Here is an 8,486-nt window from a genome sequence, read left to right as displayed (position 1 = left end):
GGGTAATACTTACTGCTTGGTAGTTGTGGATTATTTCACCAAATTTCCTGTAGTTTGTCCTCTTCGTCAGGCCACAACTCCAGCCATTCTGAAATATTTAGAGGAACAAGTCTTTTTGTTGTTTGGTGTTCCCCAAATTGTGTCATGTGACAATGGTCCTCAGTTTGTGTCGAAGGCTTTTAAAGATCTTTTAGCTAAATATAAGGTCCAGAAGACCTTTTATAATGCTGCCTACCATCCCCAAGCCAATCATACTGAGAGAGTGAATCGCAGTATCGTCACCGCCCTAAGGTCCTATACATTCCCAGATCACAGAGCTTGGGATCAATATATCCATTCCATAGCTCAAGCCATAAGGACCTCTGTCCATGAGGTTACCCAATGTTCTCCTGCATATCTCAATTTTGGTAGAAATGTTGCTTTATCTGGTGACTATTTTGGTACAATTTCCGACACTTCCACAAATCTCCCTCAGATATCCGATAACCTTCATCGCTTAGAAGATCTCCAGACTCTACCTCAAATTTTTTCTGACATTCGGAAGAAGTTAAAAACTTCCTATCTAAGGAACCAGCAGCAGTATAACTTGAGGAAAAGAGATCTGCGATTCTTCGTTGGAGATAGAGTGTTGAAGCGAAACTTTGTAAAGTCTAATAAGGGTGATGCTATTTCGGCAAAATTTTGCCAGAAATATATTCCCTGTACGGTTGTGAAGGTAATATCTCCTTTAGTGTATGAATTGAAGGACAATTCGACTAACAAACGAATTGGACAATTTCACATAAAGGATTTACTGCCTGATAACACCATGGATGAGGTTGATTCATCATCTTCGGAAGAAGATTAACTTTATAGGGTTGTTTGAGCTAACTTCTTCCTCTATTTGTCTTTAGCTCGATCCTTATTAAGATTCAGTATTTTAGTTTAATATTTTATTCACCAGATAGAGCAGGTACATATCTCCATTTTTATCTTTTGGCATGGTTGTTAGATGACTTCCAATTTATGAATCATTAGGTTAATTATTTTTTTAGTACGCTTATGTATGAGCTTATCATTTTTTTTTTCATTATTAATGTTGCACTTTAATTATTATGCATCAACATTATTAATTATTAATACTGTTAGTAGGATTACCCAGTTAATAAGAACCAACTTGTAATTTTTAGATTGTGCACCTACCCCCTTAGCATAGAAGGGTTGTTGATTATTGTATTTTTATATATTTGAATATGTAAGCTCATGCAAGTACGTTGGTTTAATATTGATATTTGGTATGGAACTATGGAACTAAGAATATTATACACTACTTATCTCAGGTTGTGTGTTGTATTTTTGATATTTGACTACATACTATTTTTTTTTATATGTATCTTTTATTATCTTGTTATTAGATTTGCCATATTGGAAAGATGGGGTGGTTCTTAATTTTATATTGGTTTACTTTATCAACATTTGTCACAGATATCCTAAATACTTTATAATAATTTATATCCTTATGCCCTACACAGTATGATTCTGGAATTAGTTTGGAATTCTGATGTATGTATGGATTTCTTCTTAAGAACTAGTCTGCCAATGCTCTGTAATTTGGGTTCCTAGGTAACCTAGTGAATGCGTGGGTTCGAAATTCAGCAACTGATCACTGCTATCCGATTTCGTAACCTATGTTTTCATAGCAGAGTACGCAGATGTTTATTCATCAAAATATTTCTGGTCAGGAAATGTTGGCCACATGTCCTGACCATCCTTGTGTAATTATTCCAATCATTCCAGTTACATTTTTTAGCATTTGATAGGGAATATTTAGTTTACATTATGTCCCATACTTCATAGGTAGTAGGTTCCTTTTAGTATTTGAGGTGTTTGGACAAATGAATTGCTTATTTTAGTAGATTTCCTCTTCTTTCCTGAGGCATTAGTTTGTTGTTGAGATTCAGGAATATTTCCTGGATAATTCTATGTATGCGAGAACGTATGAATCTACAGTTTTATTCCAAATTGGTTGCTCGTTCTTGTCATATTTTTTTTCTATCATTTATCATGGTGTCATAGACCTTGTCAGTTCACCTTTTAGATTTTTTTTTATTACAATTGGTACGTTATCAGCTATAGCTATAGCTAGTGAACAACAGCACGGACCAATTTTAGTTAGTCAACGACTTACTTGAGTCGATGGACCTAATTTAGTTTATTTAGTATTAGTGAGAATTGGTACACAAATCTTCCTGATCGTTCTTCTTTGGATATGCTCCTATAAATCTGGTGTCCATTGATAGTCCGATTTTGGATAAAGCGTCCGAGTCCTCACTTATTTTGTTTATTTGGTTGTATAGGCTCGTATTACCGGTTGTGGTTGTACATAGGCCTAATTAATTTATGTGATTTAGTATTGGTGTGAATTGGTCCATAAATCTTCCTGGTCGTCCTTCTGTGGATATGCTTTATGAATCTGGTGTCCATTGATAGTCCGACTTTGGATTAAGTGTCCGATTCCACATTTATTTTGATTAATGAGTTTTTGGATAACTTTGATATGCTTACTATTTGTATTATTTGGCACTGGTGAGAATTGTTCCATAAATATTCCTGATTGTTCTTCTCTGGATATGCTATTACGAATCTGGTGTCCATTGGTAGTTCAATTTTGGATGAAGTGTTCGATTCTTCACTTATTTCAGTTGTTGATTTCTTTTGTCTTACTTTAGTATATTTACTTGTGTTATGGTGCGAATTGGCTCATACCTTTGCCTGGTTGTTCGTCCTTGGATATACTCTTTATAAATTTGATGTCCATGGATTGTTCAATTTTGCATTTAGTGCCAATTCGACATTTATTTGTCATTATGAACTTTAGTACATTATTTAGCTTATGTTTTGGTTTGCAGACAAAATGTCGATGACATTTTAATATGACTTCGAGTCATCTTTTCCGATTCATAGTTTTGGTGTAGTGATCATCCTTCTTTCCCTGATCCTTAATTTGTGGTTACTTGTAATCTTGCGGGTCAACGTAGAATGATAGATTATTACCACTTGGTTATTAATATTTTGAATTAAAAAAAAAAAATTTTTGCTTAAAATTTTTTTTTCTCCGAGTAGAAGGGGAATATAACAGTCCGTTAACTTTAATTATCTTTATAGTTATTTTATTTAAATTTTAATAACGGTTTGTCATTAAATTATACTTAAAAATAATAAGATCTAACTAAAATAAATCTTTGACTGACGTCATACTTAACTATTAGTTGGCACAAGTACTTCAGTTGGTATTAGACACCATTCGCTGTCATGTGAGTTTCGTTCTGTGGGGCTTCTGGTCTAACGACAGGAAATATTGGACACTTCGCTTGGTACGCTAGAACGGAAAAGTGGCGGATGGCTGATTGAAAAGGACGGAAATTTTAATACAATAGTTTCAAGCTTTTATAAGTGATATTTAGTGGCAAATTATTGGTGGTGTTTTGGAGAAGCTAGGAGACTAAGTTTTGGGAGATCCCGGAGGAATTGGAAGTCATGTCATCCGGTAATTTTTTTTTTGACTCTTAAAAAAGTTTGAGAAAAAGGAACGAATATGGCCGCTATCATGTCATATTAAATTCCTATTGAATTTATTTCTGTAAATGTATGAATCGGAGTTGTTCTTTGAATTTAGTATCTTTAATTATATCCATAGTTCGAAAATATACACTCAGATGAAGATTATCTTGTCACATATCCTGTAAATTATATCATTTGATTTGTGTGGTTATGTCAACCTCATAATATTGAATTCAAATTTTACAGATTACATTCATTATTCTCTATTCTATTAGATTGTGTGTATTCTAGCCACCTTAAATTCGTTCCAAAAGCCAGTATTTTTCTTAAAATTTACAACACATTACATTATCCCATACCATTTTTAATAATAAAAAAATACCCTTTATAGACATATATTTCAGATAAAAATCATATTCTGTATTAAATATTGAATTTAAAGTTGAATCCCAAATTAATGTGTGTAATGTGAATCAAGGTCAAATCCATCATTGTTTTTGCTAATGATCTTTTTGTTGTTCATTCTGAAAAAAAAAATATCTCATTTCTTTTCCTTTGGCTCTTTGACCTTTCCTTAGATTCTGACATTGAAACTAAAACGGGACATGTTTGTTTTTAGCCACTTGGGGGAAATCTTAAACTGTAACCAGTCCGTCAGCTCCCCTCACAACTGGGAGCAACCGTTCTACGCCAAGCCAGGTCATTTGGAGACCAGCCTGGAGAACCTCCCACATACCTACTTTGTATCCTGCCCTCTGCACCCCAGAAGGGCATCGGTATATTAATTGGTACAAGCTAGCACCATCCCTGTGCTAATTCGCCTACCAGGGATTTTGGAATCCGTAGCAAGGACACTCTCGGGGACCATTTAGGGTTTGTTTTGGGACACTTAGTATCTGCTAGTGATTGTCACTTCCACTATTACACCACATTCATTTTTTGTATAAGACTCGGGACATTTATTTTGATGATTAAGTTTTATAGTTTATCGCACATATTTTGTTTCAATATTTAAGTTGCATATTGTTTTTATATATCTATAATAGTTGATAGTGTTCCCCAAACCAGTAAACTCTCTGGTCAAAGAGGTTTGAGCTCAGATCATCTTTTCCCCATATGAGATTCTCTTTACCTTTATATATTACCTGAAATTTACTTGTACCATTTATTTACTTAATTAACTTTATATTTTTAGTACTAACCTTGCTTGTCTCCACTTATCAATTTAAAATTATATACTTTGTCCTCTTAATTTGCTTAATTTATTAACTTATTCATATAACTTTAATCTTTCTTTAGTCAATCATAATTATTTAACTTATTTGCTTAACTTTACTTAAATTCATTTAATCAATTTCTAATTATATCTTTGGACGCTATTCCCTTTGAATAGCTATCCATTTTACTTGTTATATTTTTTAGTGACTACGTGTCGAAGCAACTGATTTTTATATATCAAGTAGACCGTAGGTTCACCTTAATGAGGCTAGTGCCTATTTAACTCTTTGAGAGTTACGGAAATTATTCATTGTGAATAATCCTCCCTTAATTATATTCTGGTTCATTAGTTCTATAGGGTTTAACGTTGTTGTACGTATTGCAATCGTACAATTATTTGGTGAAGGTTGTTATTTAACCTAGTATATGTAAGTTGGGGGGGTATGCTCCATATAAGAGCTACTCCATTACTAATGTAACTATAGATTATATTTATATTACTATAGGTAATTATTTCCCATTGTCATTTTAGAGTTACATAGTTTGTATTTTTCTAACTCAGAGGTTGTCAAAAATCTAAGTAGTTATATTTAATAAATATTTATTTGTTTTGTATATCAATTATTTTTTTTTCCCATTTTTTGAATTTAATATATTTACTATTTAACAGCAGTGTAAGATACCTGGAAGTTTGGTCCATTCCAACTTCTGGCGCCCATAATTCAGTCTATTTTATTTATCTTTTATATTCTTCTATTTTTATTATATTATTATATTTATCTAATTTATTTTCTGAACATATATTTTTATCTTAAAAGATTTCCCTTTTTCTAGTCATCATCTCTCTTTAGGTTGAGCTACTGTTCTTCGACAGGCATGCAAACGAGCCGTATCCATCCTTGAGTGTCAAGTTGCTCTCTTGCATCTATAGCTAGCCAACTCTATTCAGTTTGCCTCTGTCTTTCCATACTTCCATTATCAGTTCATCACCCTCCTTCATTCATTTCATCTTATCATTTTAGTTCAACAAATACTACTGCAAAGAAGTATTTTTGTTACAAAGTGGGCAGGAATAAAGAAAGCAGAACACCTATTTAGAATAGCTCGAGACAGAGACAGTTTCGCCATGTTAATCGCCAACGTCAAGGGGACTTGATAGGGCACGTTAAGAAGAAGAGTAAACTGTTTCCGACTATACAATGGAGCAGTGAATGTTTTGTTTCAAAAAATGTGAATAAATATTTAAAGAAAAGTATTTGAAATGTTTCTTAGAAATTCGCTGTGGTATTCGTTTAGATCCAGCGTGTTTTATAGATTAATTCTAGATGATTGATTACATCCCAAGTCCAAAACACGAAGACACCAAAATATTTGAACAATTAAAAAATATATTTTTCTACGGCCGTGCTGAAAGAGCCACTTTCACGCACGCATTTCGTTTCCGAAAGTTGCACTTTCCCGCACGGCGCACAGTGGTGAATTTTGCCGAAAACCTGGCCAAAATGCAAAAATTTAAGTTTATATATTCCGAGAAATTTTACATGAATCTTGCTCTGTAGGTTTCGGAGGATCATAAACGGCCGTTGAGGATAGAACAATACAAGCATATCACATATTTATATATTTATATTAGTGTAAAGTTGTGATTGAACGATAGCGGACCAAATAAAATTAAAGTGTCTTATACAATTGAGGCATTGTTAGGTTTTCGTTTAAAACTATAGACGTGTATTATTTTGTTATTTTATAGTGGATGCTATTTCTTGAGGTAAGTGGAGTATTTCAATATACTTTTTAGATTATTTTTCCTAACATAAACTTTATTTACAACATATTTACAAAATGATGGCAAGAATCTTCAGTCGTTTTCTGTTTACCAAGTTTTAAAATGGGAAAAGTAAAAAAGTCAGCTTTGGTCAGCAAAGATTTTTTGCTTAGTAAATAATTCAATATGTATATAAATATTCCTCAAGAAATCATCTGCAACAAGTTGCAAACTTAGCCGAATTCTTCATTTTAAAAAACTGTAACATGCTGGAGAATTTCTACATTAAGAGACTTTAATGTTATGGTCAGTTAATAAAGTAAGAACAAAATATAAAGCAGTTGATCCAGAAAATTTACAGTTTTTTACAAAAAACCGAAGTTTTTTCTTATTTTTTTGCTTTCTTCTTCTTTTTTTAATCCTTAAGACATTTTACCTTTATGTATAGGTCTATCTTTTTGCTTTCTTAGTTTTATATTTTTTAATAATTTTGGTCGCGTGGGTCCAAAAATTTTGCCTTTTTTAACCTTTAACTACCCGCGCATCGAGTTATAAGATAACTACACGCGTGGCGTACTTTATACGCCACAAGAAAATCCACTTGAAAATGAAAAAATGACTTGTTATTTGAGGAGGGTGGAAAAACCATATGTATAACATGGGAGGAAAGTGCTACTTTTCCTCCCGAGAATGAAGTTTACTGCCCGACGCGTAGCGGAGGGCAGTAATCATTCAAGGGAGGAAAAGGCACTTTACTCCCATGTTATACATATGGTTTTTCCACCTTCCTCAAATAACAAGTCATTTTTCCATTTTCAAGTGGATTTTCTTGTGTGATACAAATAGCTATTTCTACGGCCGTGCTAAAAGAGCTACTTTCACGCACGCATTTCGTTTCCGAAAGTTGCACTTTCCCGCATGGCGCACAGTGGTGAATTTTGCCGAAAACCTGGCCAAAATGCAAAAATTTAAGTTTATATATTCCGAGAAATTTTACATAAATCTTGCTCTGTAGGTTTCGGAGGATCATAAACGGCCGTTGAGGGTAGAACAATACAAGCATATCACATATTTATATATTTATATTAGTGTAAAGTTGTGATTGAACGATAGCGGACCAAATAAATTTAAAGTGTGTTATACAATTGAGGCATATTTTGTTCTTACTTTATTAACTGACCATACATATAACATTAAAGTCTTTTCATGTACAAATTCTCCAGCATGTTATATTTCTTTTAAATGAAAAATTCCGCTAAGGATTTACATTTTGAACTATTTATTAAACAAAATATCTTTGCTGAGCAAAGTAGACTTTTTTACTTTTCCCTTTTTAAAACTTGGAAAACTTCAAACGATTAAAAATTCTTGAAAATTTGCAAACATGTTGTAAATAAAGTCTATTTTACGAAGAAAAACGTCTAAAAAGTATATTAAAATACTCCACTTACCTCCAGACATAGCAACCACTATATATATTATTGTGATTTTATTTATTTATATGTGATGATATTCTTATATGTAATTTAATTTAATTAATGCATTAATGATAATCTAATTAATCAACCAGATCACATATCAATATGTTTTCAATCTCAGGGCGAATTATAAAATTACTTACTTACTTTCGTGACTTCTAAGTATTTCTCAGTGGTTCCTAATCGGGATAGGAAAAAAATAAAATAATACACACATATGGATTACAATTATAAATCAAAATTTTGTTTATTTTATATAAATGGCAATGACTGCTTAATATTTGTTAGATCTTATATTTATTTAATACAAACATTTAAAAATGGGAATCTTATTTCCTTTTGGTTTCCAATTTAAAACTTTTATTAATAGTGAAACTATTAGGATTTATTAGCAACAAATTGATTTAAGTTTGATGAAAATCTTCTGATATTAGCGAATATGTTCTTCAATTTTTAATGTGGTATTTAATACAAAAACCCATACA

The 8,486-nt window shown here is 32.3% G+C and overlaps 1 long non-coding RNA gene across 1 annotated transcript; it reads left to right on the top strand.

Moving 5' to 3' along the window:
* Positions 1-3,338: 3,338 nt before the first annotated feature.
* Positions 3,339-5,373, top strand: LOC126885246 (uncharacterized). The gene is made up of 2 exons (XR_007698353.1): positions 3,339-3,526; positions 4,160-5,373. It is a non-coding gene; the product is annotated as an uncharacterized LOC126885246 (long non-coding RNA).
* Positions 5,374-8,486: the final 3,113 nt, after the last annotated feature.

Source organism: Diabrotica virgifera, chromosome 5 (genome assembly GCF_917563875.1).
Source record: "Diabrotica virgifera virgifera chromosome 5, PGI_DIABVI_V3a".
Taxonomy (NCBI): domain Eukaryota; kingdom Metazoa; phylum Arthropoda; class Insecta; order Coleoptera; family Chrysomelidae; genus Diabrotica; species Diabrotica virgifera.
The sequence above is the reverse complement of the archived record's forward strand: the minus strand, read 5'-3'. Positions and strand labels throughout refer to the sequence as shown.